The sequence below is a fragment of the Haliaeetus leucocephalus genome, unplaced genomic scaffold, assembly GCF_000737465.1.
Source record: "Haliaeetus leucocephalus isolate CR32 unplaced genomic scaffold, Haliaeetus_leucocephalus-4.0 Scaffold156, whole genome shotgun sequence".
Taxonomy (NCBI): domain Eukaryota; kingdom Metazoa; phylum Chordata; class Aves; order Accipitriformes; family Accipitridae; genus Haliaeetus; species Haliaeetus leucocephalus.
In genome coordinates this window covers 2,149,819-2,167,682 of record NW_010972592.1, presented here as the reverse complement: position 1 = coordinate 2,167,682, position 17,864 = coordinate 2,149,819, and positions in this window count along the sequence as shown.

Below are 17,864 nucleotides of genomic sequence, written 5' to 3'. Positions count from 1 at the left end.
CCATAATGTGCAAGGAAACCCGGAACTGAGTTAGCATGAAATGTATGTAACCATGAGATCAAGATGCTATAACATGCAACAAATATGCAATGAAGTAACACAGAAGAATGGTACCCCTCTTCAATACACATCCTGCTTTATTTTCCAAAAAAAGAAAGAATTAGAGAATAAGGAAAAGCTATCCTTGCCCTCTGGAATGCAGAATGTAGGCTAATAATTTACATCCTAGTCAAGCAGAATTTGCTGGTGGCTGCTGAGATGGCTTTTTTGGTGAGGTTTCTTAAATATGGGTTGTCTTTCTGCTCCTGCTGGATTGTGCTCTTAGCAAGTCACTTGTTGGTACTTCAAGAACTTCTGTTATGGGGCTGCAGAGCCATAGAAATTCTTTTACAAATCAGGTAAATCATAGGGAAATTTTGTTGGTTTGCGGGTTTTTTAAATCCTTTAATGGTTCTACTTTTTTATTTTTGTTTATTTGTTTGGTTGGTTTTAAATTACTTGTGTCCAGACTTTGCATTCCCTGCAGGTCATGAGACACGCAGTGTGTTGAGCAGTGATGCCTGTTGGAAGAGTTTCAGTCTGCTGCTTGTCATTATAAGCGATGTGCTGCTAGGCAGAAAGCTACAACTTGGCTGGTTGGTGTTTGTACTGCCTTTGAGAGGAAACCTCTTATCTAGAAGCTAGGGGGAGAGCTTTCCAAATTCACTGTCTTACGCAAGCCAACTAGAGATTATCGCTCCCCATGTGTCTTGCTCTGTCTGTGGAGCCCATCCATTTCAGGCTCTGAGCTCTTCTTTCATGGAAACCATCAAAAATTTCTCTTTTTTACCTAAAAAAAAAAAAAATCTGGTTTTTGGTGTGGGAAAGGGGGACTTATCTTTTGCACTCTGTTTTTTAGTAGACCTGTCAGGTTCCAAAAGACTGAGAAATTACTATTACAAAAACCTTAGGATAAATAAGATGGTAATTTCCCCCACAATCTCCTACCCTTCCTTTAGATGGGATAGAAACATAGCTACGCTAAGTAAAAATGCCCAAGAGGGATGAGACTTTTAACAAGTCTATTTTTAGACAAGACCACTCTGGAAGGTGGCAGTGGGTTCCCCTGGCATCATGCAGGAGTGGGGCAGATCTGCAGCCAGCCAAACACCCCTGGGACAGCCGTGCCCCGAAGGCAGTAAGGGGGAGAACAGCAAAGGCATAAGGGAAAGCTGCTCCCTCCTGCACTTGAGTAATCGATTCTCCTTACCTGAGCCCAACCCTCCCCCCCCCCAAACACACATAAATGGAGAGGAAACAGGATCCAGCCCTCCCAAGGGGCAGCAAGTATCCTTGTAAAACAGGGCCTTTATGGGATGAAGGAAAAGAAAGTTGTAGGGGCTCCATCTGTGCAATAAAATATTTAAATATACTCTGGGACCAAATCAATAACTCTTCATTTAAGCCAGGCTTGCTGCTGTTTTCCTTTTTATTAATATTACCCAGTATTAAAAAGATCAAAAGTTAGTAATCCAGCCAGCTTGTCTGGCTTTCTACCCCAGTCAGCCATTGACCATCAAGGCAATTCTAAACCTTCTATCCTGCCAGTTCGTGCCTCAGTTTACCTGCACACAGACAGGACAGAACCCTAGTCTGACTGAGAAGCAGTGAGTGTGCAAAGGGGCTTTGGATAATTGGATATTGTGCATTGGAAGAACACTGGAAAAGGACTTAAAAACACTGAGAGAGCAGAGGTAGGTGGTTAAGGCAAGCTGAAGAGCTGCTCTTTTTGATTGTTACATCAATTACATTGCATCCATTTAGACTGGATTTTCACCTTATCTTTGGGCTTTTTTTGTATCAATTGAGGATTCTGCCAGAGTAAATGAGTACAAGGCTCCAGCCTCTTGTATTGTAGGATGAAGGCAAAAGGTGTATTACAAATTATAGGATTGCTCCAAGCGAAATGTGTCCATTTCAGGAAGCCTCCTGTCAGTTTGGAAGCCACCATTGCTAGCTAGGGACGCGTTTCCAGGAAAGTATCTCTTATTATCTCAGTTTATGCCTTGAAGGTTCCTGAACATACTTGATTTTGTTCACTTTCTCAAAGCGCAGGTGCAGCCTTTCTATTTATAACAGCCATTTTCTTCTTGTACCTGCTTTGTTTTAAAACCTGGCTTTTCTGGGAGACAAGGTAGAAGGTCAAATAACATGGTATTTCCTATAATTCAAAGTTTAAATTGGACTTGAAATGTTCTGCGGCGGTTACTGCAGGAGAACCAGCGTGCATTTAAGAGACCACCAAAGACCATTTTGGTCACCACTGAAGAAGTGCTGTGCTCACTGTTCAGCTCCTTTTTGGATGATCATGGCCCCTCAGAAATTCATCCTAAATTCAGTTTTAATCTGCTTAATGAATGCTTCAAGAGCCAGCTGACTAAGGTTACAGGGACATCACCCAACAGGAGGTTCCTTTTTACGATCCTTGTACAGCAAGATGTTGTTGCAGAGCTCAGGACAAGAAAAGGGTCCAAACTACAACATTCGACTTTGAATTTCGAATTTCCTGAAGTTTGGGGGGGGGGGTCAGTTCTGGGGTTTTATTCATCTCCTTCTCTCTTCAGAGCCACTAACAGATTTGGGGCTCTTTTTTCTAGTGCTGTGGGCTTTTACTGAAACATTGAGGACTCCAAGGAATGAGGACTGATGTTACTCTGTACACAGGGTTTCCAAGAACTTTATAACATGAGGAGGTCTTCTGTTAAGGAGCACAGGTTGCCCGAACTAAAGATACTCTGCTAGCTGTTACTGGTGTGTTGTCTGCACAACACAAAAGGGGATTCTCATCACTGAGCCAAGATACACACTGCTGCCAGCACCTCCTCTTCCTCCTTACCCTATTCCTTTGATTTAAGTCAAGGCTTCCAAGTCCCATGCTTTTTTATGTATGCATACATATCCCTCTATTTGCAATCCTGTCTGGAATACGTCAGTCTTAGAATTGTTACACCAGATACGGGTGAGATAAATACAGTTATAGTAAAGTTATACCAGATTTCTGCCAGCTCTCACAGTGCAGGTGAGCATGTGAATGGCTCAGTTGGACCCTGAAGTTAAAGTAAAAAAAAGTTTATTAGTTTCGTTCTCAGTTTTTATCTGAAGAAGCATTTTCTAAATTAAAATAGTTATATTGCTAAGCTCTTCAGAGTATAAAATAGACTTGGACAACAGAACCTAGTAATACTGCATGCTTATAAATTTACTCAACCATGTACTGAGCCATGTCCCTTCTAAGTTTAAAAAAAAAAAAGTTACACAGTTGCTTACTAACCCCTAATGTATTTTAATATTAAGCAACCCAACCTATTTCTTTGGCTGCTGCTGTATAAAATGAGATCACTGTTGGCTGCAGATGCATACTAGAGTAGGACTGTTGAAGAGTGTCTGCTGATAATAAGGATATCTATTCACAGCTGATAATACCAGTTAGCACTTCTGTAGCACTGTTGTGCACACTCTCAAATCACTTCACATGCAAGTAATACTTTTCAATGCCCTCACCATACTAGGGAGATCTGAAAGAAATCTTATTCAAGTCACCCATATAATAGGCCACACAGTGAAGAAGCCAAGGAGAAAATTCCCTGACATTGACTGGACAACACTATTAATTTTAAGCTTTTATTACAACGCTTCCAAACCATCTCCAACATTTTCACGGTATTTTATTTTATAACTGTTTGCACAGATCTGCCTGCTAGAATAGAAAACACTTTAAAAGATTCAGTACGGTGGAAAGTTACGTTCCACCTACAGCACATTAATCAGTGTGTTTATTTAAGCCTAAATGCTTGAAATATGCTTGCCTTATCAAAAGTGTGCTGACTACACTAACAAATGTCTTCTTCTGGAAATATAGCTCCATAAGGCCCATGCGACCTGCCAGCAGTGTCCATTCTTTGTACTAATTATGGGCTCCTCCCTAGGGGTTGGAAGTTGCTTTTGGTTTGCTTCAGGATCCAACATTTCAGATGCTAAACCAAACCACCTGTGCCTGCAAAATGGATAGAGATCTCAGGCAAACTGGTCATCTTTCATGATCTTTCCATTCCTTCCGCTTTGGCCAGAAATACAAAGCCATTAGTCTCTCTTGTGCTATCGTGGTGCCTCTAGTCCTGGAAGAACAGAGGCATTCAAGCCTTGAGGGATGTACTGAGGGAAAAATGCAATTGAAAACCTGTTTTCTTTTTAACTAGCTTCAGAAATTGTTTGAGCTCTGACAAAATTGTGCAGAGTTATTTTATTTTGTTTAATCTGCTTGCCCGAGACTGTCACATATGCGTAATGACTGCTACCTTTGCAGTTTATGGAAGGAACCTGATGCTGTTGTTAATTGGAGCATTTCTGTGGCTATGCTGTCAGAAAAGTAGAGCTAATTGGAATTTTGAGGGAGGGGTTCTCTGAAACGGTGATTTGCCTAAAGAAGAATTTTTCAGGAATATGCTGATCTTGACTGAGGTGTCATTGGAAAGGTTTCTTAGGAACATGATGGGATTTTTATCCAGAGTCACTCACAGAACAACAGACATCCTTATATTTCCCATATGCTCAGAGTGTGCTCTGACATGTCAGCCTCCCACATCTCTGTGCAAGTGCCTTACTAACTGATCTACTACTCCTTGTCTTCTGCTTCTTATGCAAGCATTTGAATGCTTTTGTCTCCTATTCCACAGTAGGATTAAATGTCCTAGATAGGGAAAAGCACTTGTTGCCTAATGCTACTTCAGTGGGCTGTACAAGACCTTCTAGCCAGCCAGAGACCTCAAATCCCAGCTCTTTTAGGGCATACCTAGCATGCCCAGTATGCCCATAGGGTTCAGTAAGCTTGGCTTACAGCACCACCATGTTTGCTTCAACATCGCAGCATTAGTGTCTTTGCACTTTAAGCATTGTAGAGCCTTTTCTTTGTGCTCCCAGCACACTGCTGCAGTGAAGAACTGGAATTCTGGCCCTCAACCAATATTTTTCTCATGAAAAGTGCTAAGGGATCATTAGGGTCCACCCAGACCAGACAAAACTCTCATTTTTAAGGCTTCATCTAAAACACCCACCCACTGTGAAGTGAACAGGACTGAATTTATCTTGAGGAAGATAAAGGCTGAGTCAGCCCAGCTGGGACTTGGACCTGTGGTTAGAGAAAAGTTAGGCACACCACATTTGAAGGTTAAACCACTAAGACATCCCCATGAGCTAAGGTAAACATACCATCATTTACCCTTCCTATCTTTTGCTTGCCAAGCTATGTATTATGTGCATAGCAAAATATGCATATAACTCAAATGCTGGAACAAACATGGGAGACTCAAAAAAAGCCAAAGTACACTCTAGCTGGCTACATGTACAGCAGAAGGGCACCCTTGTTCTCATAAAAGGTAAAGCAATGCAGCCTCCGTTTCCTAGAAGGGTCTTCTGCCTCCACCACAGATTGAGTTTGGGCCCCAGCCTCAAACCCACTCTTTGGGTAGAGCAGACTCCTTTCACCTCAGCAATGCCACAGCATAACATAAGCTGCTTCTTTGTCTGAACCGCCTGATGGGGAAGACAAATAAGGGCTGGGAAGATTGTTCTGAAGGGAATACAAGTCAGCTACATTTAAGCCTGCAGAAGAGAAGCTGTTCAGGCTTAGTGCCTAACATAATAACAGGAGGAGAAACCGGGTCAGGAGCCATTGCCCTCCAGAAGCTCAATCCTCCTACTGAAGTCAAGAGGGAAATTATCATTGACTGCACTGGGACAGGAGCTGAGCCTTGGAGAGAAAAAAGGAGAAGTACCTTCAGTGGGGCTGGCTTAGAAAAGCCTTCGCCTCCTGCTTTCTCCGCGTTCTTTCTCAAAGCCGCGCTCCCTGCCAGCAGCTGTGTTTGCTCTGTCAAGACTCACCCATCCAGAGTAATTCACCTTGATCTCATCACTGAGGAACTGATAGGAAAAAGAGGTCAGGCGGTGAGAACCATGAAAAGAAACAGTATCCACAAATGGAACTACATTCCCATTTTTTCCATCTGCCTTCCGATACCCGGGTCCTTCAGCTTTCATTCGGGAGCCAGCATCGGTGATGTTCTGGCGCAGCATGCTTTGCGTGCTCACCTTTAGACCCGTCTCCTCGCCCCCTCCATCCACTGCACCATGTTGCCTTACCTAATTTATTGTCTGTGTACCAGATTCAAAACACGTCAGCTCAAGAATATCAAACATGTGCTGGATAATTTAATTCTGGTTTAACACTAAGAACAAAATGGTCTTTATTTTTAGGCAAATTATTAAGTTCTAGGCTTTGTTTTGTTTTTACGAGACATTAATATCCATTAAAACTGAGTATGTTTTCCAGGTGCATAGTTTCCTCTCCAAAAATGATTTCTTTTTTGAGTGTGTGTTTAAGTCTGTAGCTCCAGCTCTGCTCACAGGATCCTTTCTCTTTAAATGTACATGAATATGTTTGCCTTGGCTGTAGAGACCAGGCAGTATACAAGACATTTTCTATACCCCATGCTTTGCCAGGTGAACTTCAGCAAGTTCATCCCTTACCCTAGGCTTCATTTTTCTGAATGTGAAATGGGGATAAAATGGAAAAAAGCTATCCAAGATCATAACAGAGCCACTTGAAAGTGCTGGTTTAGGGTGTTGGAGCGCACATTATCCCCAGTCCTCTAGCATGTCACGAGCTGCAATGTAACATGCAGGAGAGCTTGCCTGGTTTTTCAGGGTATATATGTTTGCTTCATGAATGATGTAGCCTCTCCCTACAAGCTCCATATTTTGCCTCTCTTCACATGCTGGCATGAAGCAGGAGAGCATAGAGAGGACAAGATTCACTCGCAGTTATAGAGAAAGCCTGTCTCAAAAGCTGGGCCATTGCCCCATCTTCCCACCCCTGAGCATGCAGAGCGTGTCTCACGGGGTTACCAGCTCCTTGCAACGCATGGGAAAGGGGGATCCCTTGGGACATGGCAGGCACTCCACTTGTGGATGCAGAGATGGACAAGTCCCCCAGTTCCTTAACACTTTATCTTTCTCACCCTGGAGGCTTTTTTTTTGAGGAGGGGGTGGGTACAGCAGCACATAGGTTGCTCCAAGGCAGCCCTGATCCACCACCTCCCTGTAGCAGTGTCCCTGCGGTTGGGTCCTGCCGTTTGCCACCCTCAGAGCATGAAAGCCCACAGCTTCACCAGCCTGCTAAGTTGTTCATGTGCAGCAAACGGCAGAGAGCTGTCAGCGGGGGAAAGCCCATCCTGGGCAGGCTCTAGGAGCAAACGTGCTGCCCAGCTGGCAGCTGCTGGGAGGTCGGGTTTCAAAATCACCTGCTCTGGCTGAAAATAGAGGAACTTGCCTGTCAGCCACTGTCCAGTAATTACTCCAGAGTCATCTGCACCTTCCCTGGCTGCATCCTAATTGAGGTTTAACAGGTTTTGTCCTGGGTGTTTGAAAAATAGGCTTCTCTTAGTTAAGAATCAAGCCAATTAATATAACACCAGGGTCAATTAATAATTGCAAATGCTTTACACTCCCGACTGTGTCTGACTGTGCAGGTTAAATAGCCGTACTCTGCATGTACAGTACACACATCTGCGGGAGCCCGACACCACCTTGCTCCGCCAGCAGAAGGCTGCAAAGGGCAGCTCCAACCCAAACATAGCCATGAGATCAAGCAGTGTTCCTTGTGCGGTTCTCAGGTGCAGCCCCCCAACACCTCCAGCCCTTGGCAAACCCAAACTGAGCAAACGCAGCATTGAAAGTTGCCTCTGACAGATTGCAGGTCAGGCTTTAGCCTTTCTTTAACTCTATTTCTCTTCAAAAAACCACAATCTAGGACACTTGTACAGTCAGCGGAAAATGGGAGAGGGGTACTCTCCTCATTGCTTGCTACTAATAAGAAAAAGATTTCCTAAGTATGAAAAGCATTAGTCTCAGCATAATGTTTCTTTTATGCAAGCGTCTGTGATTGCAAGGGAACTATGGTGTAATGCTAACACAGAAGCAATGACCAGAACAAACCTTTAGAATAATGGCTCCAAAGACTTTTCATGGCTTGCTGTAAAGTATTTATTAATTTGGTTAAAAGATGGCCTTGTGCCATATCCTGAATCTAACTATGTCTAAGAATTTCCCTGGATACTCCCTGGAAAGATTTACCATTCCCATTACATGATAATGGGACAACCCAAAAAACAGATCAAAAGATGGGCATTTTCAGAGGAGAAAATGCTATCTGAGACTGCTGTCTTCCTTACTTAGTCATGTGGCAAACTTAACTCTGGCTTTCAAGTTGCAGTTGGGACTTTGTTTTTTCTGGAGTCGTTTGCAATCTGAAAAGACATCCAATTTGCTAAGCGGAGGCTGTTTGTAACTGTGGGAAGCAAAACTTATTTCTCCACTGAGGCCGCTTCTTCTGTGCCTTCACTCTAACCACTTCTTGGTTTGCTGCTATTTTTAATTGCAGTGTAGCTAAAATAAATAAAATGCTTGCCTACAACAGAAAAAGGAACAGCTTCAACCTCCAAAATGGAGGTGGCTATTGTCACCATAATTTGCTGGTCTGTGGGAAGCTGAGATGACAGTTCTGGCCCAGCCCAAATCCTCTAGACTTCTTTTGGCCAGAAGGTCCCCCCTTTTATGCCCACCTATGCCTGCTCATAACTGGACACCTCAAATGCGACCACACCAGAAAGAGCTGCCTTAAATGCAGTACTTCTGTGAACAAATTTACAGCGTCAGGCCATTTGGATAACTTAGGCCAAGCCCATCAATCTATGAACTATCATCCTCCCAAAAGAGACCGCACAGAAAACATTAAGTATTCAGCAATACATCAGCAAAGCTAAAACTGTTTCAGTGTAATAACATGACTCACTGTTTGGCCAGTGTCTGCTCCAGTGTCTGATACTTTCCTAAGAAGCCTGTTGGAATATCATGGTATTTGCAGCACTGGGAGATACAACTGGGTTTGTGGCATGGCTATTAGATGATAAATGGTTAACTATAACCTTGCAGAGCTGTGCACCGTAGCAATACTACATGTTGACTTATATGTTGGCAGTTTTTCCAGACAATTACCAAAGACCCAGTGAAATCCTGTGACACTAGGTACCAGCAGCACCTGAATGACAGTAAGGCATCAGCGTTTCTGCAAAGAAACACATATCCCTCTCCTAAATCCAGATTTCTACATGCTGGTTTGCTCTAAATCAGAGCTATGACCACAAAGGCCTGGGAAGTGGTACTGGTGTTTTATACTCCCACTGTTTATTGAAACTTTATTTGTTACCTGTTTTGTTTATGGTTTGTTGCAATAATAGATAACCCCCAATACTTGTCTTAGGAAGGTGGGAGCATCTCACCTTTATGCTTTACTGAGTTGATCCTAGCATGCATTTGAAGTTAGTAAACTGAGATCTTGGCTACTCTCTTATTAGTGTTGTTTTTGTCATTACTGATAGCACCGCTGAAAAACACGGCAGAGTTAAATGACCAGTGAGGAACGGTTTCTTATTCTTAATATAACACCATTCTACAGGGACTTGGAAAAGGATTTAGATGAGTCGTGTACAGTAACACTGAGTACCTTCCAAATACAGTACTTCGGTGAAAGTTGTTCATTACTTGTTTAATAAAGATCATGTGCCCTGTTATAAGCATCAAAACTGCAGTCCATTAATCTTGGGAGAAATTTTCCCTCCAGTTCAGATCTTGACTTGAGGTGGAGGGAAGGGGGGCAGGGAATGGCCATTGAGGGTTTTTTCCACTTTCAGGAGAATGGCATGTTCCTCAGGGAGACAGTAAATTGAAATTAAGGCTGTTTCAGTTGGCCTACAGGATATGCCTGCAAATGTAGACATATCGAAATGGTGAAAAAGTCTGTCTGTGCCCATTCATATAAAGTGAATGGGTTGTAATGTTCTCCACCCCTTGGGAACGGTGGCTAGATTGAGGAAAGAAGGCAGGAAGAATGAGATGGATTTGACATAAGTATATTTAAGTGCACTGAAGGCTTTCTCTCCTCCCTGTGGTTTAATGGTATATTCCACCGGGGTCTACAAGGAAGAAAGAGAGTGAATCCCTACAGCTTTCCTTTTTAAGGATAACAAATCTTAAAACAGGTGTGAGCACAGAAAGATCCTCTTACTTGTTGTTTTTAAGTCCTTCTCAGCCAGCCGGCACTCTGTGTGTATTATTATCATTCCACAGAGTGAGCGCTGGGGAGAGGGGACCGGGAAGGGAAGAGGAGCTGGAAAAAATAAATGACTGCAAATGAATAATATGAACTAAGTATGCCGGTCATGCTCTATGAAATTTATTATACTGTGGTTACCAAGAAGACATATTAGCCAGAGTAAAAAGGAGAGAAAATAAAAGGTTGCAGTGTAGGGAAATACCTTCTTGCCTCTTGGCAATGTGTGAAACACGGGAATAAGCGTGACAAGAGCTCAGGCTGTTGAACAGCTTCCCCAGCTGAGGGGGCAGGCTTAGGCTGTCTGAGCATGGAAAGGTGTGCTCTGAATTTGCTTTCAATAAAATATCAAGTGTGTGTGTATGGATGGGGGGGACTCCCTTAGATGTTTTTTCTTGGCCAGTGAAGCTGTGGCTTTCGCCCGAGAGCGCTGATTCTGGCACTGCCACCTCCAGGTGAGGCACAGGAGAGGCAGCGGCACTATCTCAGCTTGCATTTTCAGAAGCCACTAGTGAAGTCCTCCAGGTCATCCCTCTAGGAGCACCCAAAATGGCACGCTTATTGACCAGGACCCACTTTCCAGGACTCCTGCTTGCTGTGCACCCTGCTGGGGATTTCAAAGCAGATGCCCGACTGTGGATTCCTGCTCAGAAAGAGGGGCTAAGCACCAGCTGGCATCTCTGCCTCTTCTTTCATGCTCCCTGCCCACCTCCTCTGGGGAAGACTTGGGCAGAGAGCAAGCTCCAGTTGTTGTTCTGAGGGTCCTGGCAAGGTTTATGAGTCTTTTCCACCTGTGGGAGGGTGTCATCTGCAGTCAGGATGAAAACCTTAAAGGGTATTAAAAGCATAGTAAGTCTTACTGAGTCTGTGGGTGTTCGGAAATGTCTACTGGGAGATTTTGCCATGGTTCTCATAATCCTGGTGAGGACTAGTCAGTGATTTTAAGGAGAGTGATCAGCTGAACCTCGGGTGTTCACAATATGGTAACTTTTAATAAACAGGAAATAAAATTAACTTTCTTACTCCCATTCCAATGTGTTTACTAAAAGGAGGAGAATAAACCCGAAACTCCAGAGCAGGCTGCCCCAAGTGGTTGGACCTTTGAAACTTGGAAGGGAACTTTACAACCTTTGCCCATATGTTTCTGCCCCCCTTCAAAAGTCTGGCAACTTTGCAGAGCTTTCCCCTTATAGTTGTGAATTTCACATGGAAATGTAATGGTTTCATCAGGAGTTTTGCGTTTCAGCTGTAATAAAAGAAGAGATAGGAATCAAAGACAGTTGTTCCAAGGGAGTGGAGTCTGTAGTGTATAATTACAAGTTCCTCAGCCAAGGGCAGATGCTTGAACTATTTCAATTCTTTTATTACTCTCTAGAACACAGCCAGTGAAATGTTACTAACGTACAAGGCTGCAATTGCCTCTCTTGTTTTCCCTTCTCTTTTTTCCTTTTGTTCGTCTCTTGGACAGGCAGGGAGAAAGCAATGCTCTTTCCCTGGACATAGCCCAGCAACACTATTCTTCAGTGAAAGGAATTTTCACCTCTAGAAAGTTAACACCATTTTAATCCCAGGTAAGATTTCATGGGTTTGCCATGAGCTACCTGAGAAGTTTTTTTGGCCATGAGCAGGGGGGACCACCATGATTACCTTTAGTCAGGCTTGAGTGCAAACCCTAGGAAATATGTCACAGAAGCTAAAAACATCAGTTTTTTGGATGCAACACTATTTTATTATGCATAATCTCTGCTTAATTAGTTGGTCTCTGTGCTACCGTTGACACAAATACAAAACAGTCCACCCATTTAAATTTCATTGTTGTTGACACAAGTGGGAAGGGTATTCTGAGTCCTGGTTTCTAATGAGGATTTGTCTTAGGCCAGCTAAAGTAGTCCTGGATTTCATTTTGCTGGTTTGTTTCAACAGTTGTCTCCACTACATGCTATAATTCCTGCATGTAGCTTTTTCAACCTGGCATAAGGACAATAGGTAATTCAAATATCTATATTGTCCCTGCACCCTATAATGGTATTACAATGACAATTTTATTACTCTCATAAAATTTTTGCAACTTCCCCACAGCACATTGTAATTTCACCAATGGTTGTAAAAGGTCTTAAATTATATTTGTACAAAATTGAGATGAATGGGTTTTAGTATTAATGCATTTCTCATTGTGTAATAGGAATTTTTGTCCCTTTCCTTTTGCCAAGTGTGGAGAAAAAGCAACTCAGTTCAAGTATTTGTCAACTCCCATTAGAAACATTTAATACTAATAAAATTTATGGATTTAGTTTCCAAAGGATACTGCCAGCGAAGTTCATGATTACTAAATCAGTACTTAAATACAACTATTGTTCACCTTATAAATTTATATATGTTGTTGGACATATATAAAGTGCAGCTTTGGAGGCTGAGTCAGCAGTGGAGGAGCTTTTTGCTTCATTCAAGCTTATAAAATAAAAGAAAAATCATTACCAACAAAGCAGCAACAACATGTAAAATGTTCCATAAATGTTTCCTGGGAATAGTGGGCAAAATGCATCCCAAATCAAAGAGCAGGTGGAGCTTGCTCTGTTTCTCTAAGCAAGGCATTGCAAATTAAGCCTCAGGTAATGAGAGCGAGTGGGGTTTCATAAAGTTTGGTGTGCCGCCTCCTCCTGATTTTAGAGAAATCAGCCTAAGGATAAAGTAGTGAGGTGTGAAATGCTGGTGTCCTTGTGAACGCAGTTGCCAGTTTGAAACTTCAGTCTGCCTGATCAGTTATCTACATTAAAAAGTCTTGTCAAATTGAACGTGCAGCAAAGTCCTAAGCAGTGAAGTGCGAAGGTACAGTTTGAGTTGGCTGGAGTCCATGCAGCTGTGATGAAACAGAAGGGGGAAAAAAGATGGCATCAAGGGAAGGGTAAATTCTGTTCTTGACATCTTCAGCACTGAAAAAATATTGCGGAGGGGGAGAAGGAGAAAGATGAACATCTTGATTTTTATTACAAGTAAACGCAGACCCTTTTCAGAAGCAAGAGTATGAAAACAAGTTTCTGTTCATGCTCTATTTTTGCTTGTCATTTTTGTCCTTTCTGGAGTTCTTAAATTCAGGCAAATCCACCTGCAAGGCACTAATGAATTTATCATCAAAATAGAGTCAAAGAAAATTGACTCAAGTAGACAGACTTTAACAGAAAAAGAATTGGCTCAGGCAGGACAGGACATTACTAAAAATACAGAGAGAGAACAGAGCCTGTTTTATTTGCGAGAGAATCTTCTGCAGACTTTTTGTGTTTTCAATTTTGACTACATTTGTTCAGCTGGCAGCAGCATTTGATTTCTGGATGTTTTGATATTCTTTTATTATTATTTGGGATAATAATTCCAACTTCTCTGGCTAGGATGCTCCTTTTTTTTCCTTTTTGTTCCACATATGAGGAGAAAAATAATTGATGCTGTAACTCCCTGAGGCTTACTGAGCGCCTGGGAGAAAAACAGCAACAGCATTTCATCTGAAAAAATGTTGCTTGAATGAAAAACAAAAAGCTGAAGCCACATGTTTGGAGCAAATGTGCTTTAGCTAATGGATCCCAGCGTATTATTAACTCACAGTAACTCATAAATATGACAAGTGTATTTTTTCATTTTACACCAGCGTCCAATTAGAGCCAAATGACGAACCGTCATTCGCGGCTGAGCTGGTGTCCCCGAGCGGTACTTACCTCCTGAAGGATTGTCTGCAGGCGTGAGCGCGGGCGGGGAGGTGAGCAGGGAAGAGGGTGGCAGGAGCAAGCTGTGAACACGAGGAGACATTAGAGCCGAGCTCTTGCGCGCGAGGTGAAGAGCAGAGCGTCGTCCATCACGGTTCCTGGAGCTGGGACCTGCAGCCATAAAGCTGACAACAAGGAGGAGAAAATAAGGCTTGCGGGGATGTGGTGGGAGCAGGGAGGGGCGGGAGGGGAAGGGCTGAAGAGGGAATTATAGAAGGAAAATTTCCTGACAAATTAGTTTGTATTTTCTGTTTTCATTTCTGACACACGGAAGGAAATGCTCTGTGTTTTCTTAAGGAAGTGCAAATTTCTCCACTTCATCCATTTTAAATCCTCGCCCTTAGGCCTTTTGTACTGAAGCATAAAGTTTGGAGGCCTTAAATGGTCATAACGTTTCCCTGTAGAATTTGGCCTCAGAAACCTACTAACAATTCTGGAGGGCTAAAAAGGAAAACCATTTTACAGCAATTTGGCAACATCCATTTATATGGGGGTTCATATGGAGCATCAATTTATTCTCATGGTTTCTTTACCATATTTGATGAAATATAAGATGCAATTGGAACAAGCGGCTAAAGAAAAAAGGCCATAAACTTTGAAATGGTGTTGTAAAACACACAGTGTGTTAACGTGAAATAAGTTACAGACTTAAAAGAATTTACAATGGCTTGCTCATATAATAGTAATAGAATAGGCTTGCAAGTTGCAGATGTTTTCTGGTAAATCTGGTATTTTAATACACGTTCTCCTTCAGTGAAACTGTGAGATTTGGATCTGGATAATAATAACTCAGTGACATTGGAAAGCAGAGTTGAAGGAAAACTAGTAAAAGGGGGAGGGGGAGAAATTGAACAAAAATAGAAAGCTCAGCAATTGTCCACTTAAGCGATACTCCAATTCATTTCTGCATGGAAAAAGTGTTAAGTTTGCAAGCCAGTCAAGCAATCAAATGCCTTCTGCTTTCCCCAGCTCACTCAGTGGCCCTCATCCTGCCAGTGGGATGTGTGTTTTCCTGGACTCTCCACCCCTACAATGGGGTGGGAAGTTCGGCGTGAATACAGTGGGAAAGAGAGAGCAGCTGGGAGAGGAGACAGGCCCCCAGCCCCTATGCTAGCATATATTCCCCTCCCGTGCAGGTCCCATTTGCGGCGCAGGTCCACAGCAACCAAATCCTGTTGCAAACTGCCAGGGGCCACCTCTGTCTCCAGGAGCAATTCCCAAACCCACAGAACTCTTTTTGCTGAAGTCGCTGCAATTTTTATTTATATTTGGGGTCTTCAATGAAAGCATGGCCATGGCCTTATAGCATATCACTGTATAGCAACAATGATTTAAATTTAAATCTGCAGAGCTGTGGCATATAGAAAAAATTGTGGCATCTCATCGTTAGCTGCCCTAAGTTAGCCTCACAGACCAGCATGCAGCCCTAATGCTCCCACCACTCTGGTGTAGTTGGGATTTTTGCAACTTCATGCTCAGGAGAATCAATCCCAGTGCTAAGTGCTGGAGCTCATTTGCATCCTGCCAGTGGACACACCATGCTGAGGATAGGTCAATTTACAATTGGTAAGGATTGCAGGAGGGCTTACACAAGCTGTGACTGACAGCATCCTTTTCCCAGCAATGCTGGTTTAGAGCAGAAAGGTAATATTTAGTTAATACCTTCCTTAGAAAACTGGGCTCAGCCCGGTGTTTGTGTACAGTAAGTTGGCAGAGAGGAGGATGTGGAGCAAATCCATCGGCTCTCGGTAACCACCAGATTCACTTGCTTGCCCTCTCTGAGGGCTGTATTCTCCATCGTCTGCTGGGCACGTAGTGGAAATTTTGTCCCCCCTGTGGACCTCTTCCACAGGGGAGCAGAGAGCATGTTCCTCCACTGTGCTAGTACACAACCAGCCAAAGGCCTCCTTCACGCTGGCCATGAGCGCAGCACGGTGTCTACTGTAACAAGTAGGCAGTAGCAGCCACATGCAGCATTCGACCCAAGTACAATCAACCCAGTGACCTCTCCTTTATGTAGGAGCCAGGCCCATGCTAACAGTTCCCATTTCAGTGCTCTCCCTGCTGCCTTTGTCAGTGTAGGTCCTGCATGCTGGAGCTCGAGCTCCCCGAAATAGGGAGTGTCCCACTTCTGGGCATATTTACAATTTTCACTGACAAAATGGGGATGTACTGTTTAAAAAAAAAAAAAACAATCATCCTTAGTTCTTTGCTGACATTTCAAAATTTGTCATCGGTTCTTCCCTCTCAGTTAGTCTGGGTGTAGTACAGACACAATGTATATTGTGCAATGTGGATGCATCAAAGGCAGAGAGAACAAGAGAGTTCATTGCACCCATTTTTCAGAGGGGAAGCAGGCAGGCTCCTTCTACCCTAACTCTAATATTTGTAGAGCACCTTGCTCAGATTTCTTCTGCCATCAGTAGAGGCACTTTGAGAATACGTTTCCCTTCACTTCCTTTGCCAACAGCGTGAGATTTCCAATGTGACCAGGACAGTTTTCCTCCAGTAGCATGAGTTCTGCCCCAAGGACTTGTTCCTGTCACATAAAGACCAGGAGAAGCAGCTGGAATTAAACCAAGGCAGCCTCTTGTCTTCTTCCTTGAGGACAAACCAACCTTTTGATGGAGAGAAAGAAACCAGTGCAGTTGTCTCAGCTTCACCATAGGTACCAGCCTGAAGGTCGTCAGGCTTCTGTTAATGACTGCACTCTGGGCTTTCAGGTAGCTGTGGATGGCATCTTATCTCTGGGCCATATTGGGTGACTAGTTCCTGCAAAGAAGACAACGCAAGGAGGCTTAGTGTACTGTTTTACATAATAGCTCTATTCAGTCTGTTTTCTTATGAAAGGAAACTCTTACATACTGGAGAAAAACTACTTTTTCAAGTAGAAAGAAAATACCGGAAGCTGCTGAAATTAAACTGTGGAGAAAAACATCCCCCATTATTTTCTTTGACCACACTGTTTTGCTTTTTAATGGATGTTTGGAAATGTTCTGTTTCTAGAGTGAACATTTGTATGAATCTGCTACCGGAAACAAATGTCACAGAAAATCTACCACAGGATTAGAGAAGTCAGGAAAAGGGAAATCAGTCAAGTCAATATTGATAGGGACAAATCTCTGTTTAGTTTAATGTCCCACAAAGAAGAGGAAGGGAGGAGAGAGTGCCAGGGAGGTGCAAAGAGAGGGAGCCTTTCTGCATGCAATGTTTGCCTTTATGGGTAAGGATTTCCAGGATTAAAGTTCCCATCCCAGTTCCTGAAAGGGGGAGAAGGAAAAAAGAAATGTGATCCATAAACATCTTCTCACAAACACTCTGAAAGGCAACCACCCACTGGAGTCATGTGTTGTGTGCATTTGGACGTGTTAAGTAATCTAAGCCACCTAATTGCCTTGCAAATGCCCTTTTGCACAGGTCGTGGGCTTAGGGAGAGGAATACCAGAGGGAACCTCATACACCAGAGCAGGGCAAGCTTTAACGCCACAAGACTGCTTCTGAGTTGCACCAGCGGGATGACATGAGAATCGGGCATTGCATTTAAGCCTACAACATCAGTATTATATGTATCGTGTGTGTGTACTCTGCTTTTCACACTCTCTCTATAATCTGATTCAAGCACATGTGCACTCTATTCAACAGAGACCTGTTTTTTTCCCTTGTACAGTTCAGGCCTGAGGTCACCTACAATATGAGACAATGCCAGTACAATATTTCTTTGTATCAGACTTGCCAAAACACCACAACTCTCCACTGTGTTTAAAAAGAAAAAAAATAAAGAAACCACAAGGAATTTTTATTTTCTACAACCCCAATCAGAAGGCAGAAGAAGCTGCCAAATTATATGATAGAAACTCCTACGCACAGAACCCAGTAGAGTTGTAAACTGAACTTCTGTAGCTTTTTAATTG